At 57.5% G+C, this 2,500-nt stretch overlaps 1 non-coding gene across 1 annotated transcript in view; it reads right to left on the bottom strand.

Moving 5' to 3' along the window:
- The window catches only part of LOC124773267, a 1,912-nt gene extending 1,632 nt beyond the window's left edge, over positions 1-280 (bottom strand). The window contains exon 1 of the ribosomal RNA XR_007014565.1: positions 1-280. This exon is cut by the window's left edge and continues 1,632 nt beyond it. This is a non-coding gene — a ribosomal RNA (small subunit ribosomal RNA).
- Positions 281-2,500: the final 2,220 nt, after the last annotated feature.

Raw genomic sequence — 2,500 nt, 5'->3', positions numbered from 1 at the left:
CCCAAAGTTATTCAGAGTCACCAAGGCAAACGGACCGGACGAGCCGACCGATTGGTTTTGATCTAATAAAAGCGTCCCTTCCATCTCTGGTCGGGACTCTGTTTGCATGTATTAGCTCTAGAATTACCACAGTTATCCAAGTAACGTGGGGTACGATCTAAGGAACCATAACTGATTTAATGAGCCATTCGCGGTTTCACCTTAATGCGGCCTTGTACTGAGACATGCATGGCTTAATCTTTGAGACAAGCATATGACTACTGGCAGGATCAACCAGGGAGCTGCGCCAACTAGAGCTGAGCAGCCGGCCGCCCGGGAGTGTGTCCCGGGGGCCCGCGCGAACACGCAAGCGTCCGCTCAATCATTCTGCAAACAGGAGGAGGCTGAGCTCCCCTGCACAATACACCTCGAAACCCTCTCAGGTCCCGGCGGCGCGCAGCGCCGTCCCAAGTACTTGGTCGGGTTCGAGAGAGGCGCAATCGCCCGGAGTTAGGCGAGTAGACGCTTTCGGTGCGACCACCCGTGCTCCCAACTGAGCTTGCCGCTGCCGACAGAGGCCCGGGAGCGTGCTGTCGTGGCATTGCCGGCGGGAGACAACACGCGCCACCTACGGTGACCGGCAGCTCCAACGCCAGCGCCACAGAAGGACAAAAGCCCCACTTGGGTGCCGAAGCGAACTCTCCCAGCACAGCGCACGCGCCAACACATCCGCACAGCTGCGATACAAACCACCAGCGAGAACCGCTGGGGCGACCGAGCAGCAGACGGCGTCGCGGCGCCGAGCGCCGGGCGGCGGCGCATCCTCAACGCACACAGTCCTCAATCGGACCAGCACACTGAAGATGTCCACCGCGCTTCGCACCGGGCCCGCGAGGACCTACTTTGGCCGCACGGCGCCGCGCGCAGGGTGCGCCGGCGCGCAGCTGCGACGCCTGCCGCGTCCGTCGGCCGGCGCGCCTGCCACTGGCCGCCCCCACCAGCCGGCTGTAGCGCGTGCGCCCACGCACCGCGCGGCCAGCACGCCGGGAGGCGCCCCCTCACCGGCCGGGGACGGTCCCACCCAGCCACCACCGCGTATCGCTTCACACCCAGATGCCGTTCAGTTTCATCGGCATGGTGGGTATCGCTGGAACAACCGGTTAGTACCTCAACCTATCGTCGCCATCACCGATTCACCCCTAGCGAGAACAACCGCACCACAACGGGTTACCATTTCTTCATTTGCGTAACTTCACCAGAAAACGTAGGCGTCCATCGCCATTAGCAACTTCAACGATTATTGCATGCCTGTGTCAGGTGTCACGCCACACTACGTCTGCCCACATACACGCAACAAAATGTGCACGCCTAGACAATACGTGGAAGGTGGCCCCCGTACGTATGCGATGTCCATTGCTCGAACGACTGTCAACCGGGCCTCTGTAGCATGTCGCAGATATGGAACGCGGTGCACCATGCTATCACGGTGTTTGAGGAGAGACGACTAGGTCCGAATACATCAACACACAGCTCATGCTGATCGCCATCCACGGCGTCCGTTCCTCCCACACGTCTCTATGGCGTACCACACTGCAATCCAGCTCTCATAGGGAGACGACACGTAGCTGCGTGCACAATATTTGCACTGTATGGTCCGCCGTTTTTGGGCGCAGTCGTTGTACGGTCACACATGTGCCACGATGTATCATTCAGTACATAAGGACGAATGTGCAGTACAGATTGTGGTTCACGCGTACGACATCAGCGGACAGTTGACACAGGCCGCACCACAACGTAGCCTGCGTACGTCGCATGCGAAGGGCATTGAACATGCAAACTTGTCACCAACCAGCTTGCGAAGGCAGGGGGCAAGGTGGGGACGTGGGGACGTGGGGAGGGGTGGGGGGGGGGGGGGCGGCATGTACGTCCTGCTGCCATCCACATTACAGTGTACAGCAGGAGCATGTGGAAAGTCAGCAAGACTTGCAAGGTGTTTAACATGAAGCGATACACAGGGGAGCGGGCAGTGCGAGTAGCGAACTATATTGCGAGGGTTGCGGGTGGGCAACACTACACTAATTGAACGAGTCGTATAACAATTACAGAGCAGGTTTAGGCGACAACGTGGGTTACGTTAGCGGACAACGTGGGTTACGTTAGCGGACAACGTGGGTTACGTTAAGGCACAACATGGGTTACGTTAAGGCACAACATGGGTTACGTTAAGGCACAACATGGGTTACGTTAGGGCACAACATGGGTTAGGTTAGGGGACAACATGGGTTAGGTTAGGGGACAACATGGGTTAGGTTAGGGGACAACATGGGTTAGGTTAGGGCACAACATGGGTTAGGTTAGGGCACAACATGGGTTAGGTTAGGGCACAACATGGGTTAGGTTAGGGCACAACATGGGTTAGGTTAAGGCACAACATGGGTTAGGTTAAGGCACAACATGGGTTAGGTTAAGGCACAACATGGGTTAGGTTAAGGCACAACATGGGTTAGGTTAAGGTACAACA

The sequence above is a fragment of the Schistocerca piceifrons genome, unplaced genomic scaffold, assembly GCF_021461385.2.
Source record: "Schistocerca piceifrons isolate TAMUIC-IGC-003096 unplaced genomic scaffold, iqSchPice1.1 HiC_scaffold_950, whole genome shotgun sequence".
Lineage (NCBI taxonomy): Eukaryota > Metazoa > Arthropoda > Insecta > Orthoptera > Acrididae > Schistocerca > Schistocerca piceifrons.
Note: the sequence above shows the minus strand (reverse complement) of the source record. Positions and strands in the feature narration are given on the sequence as shown.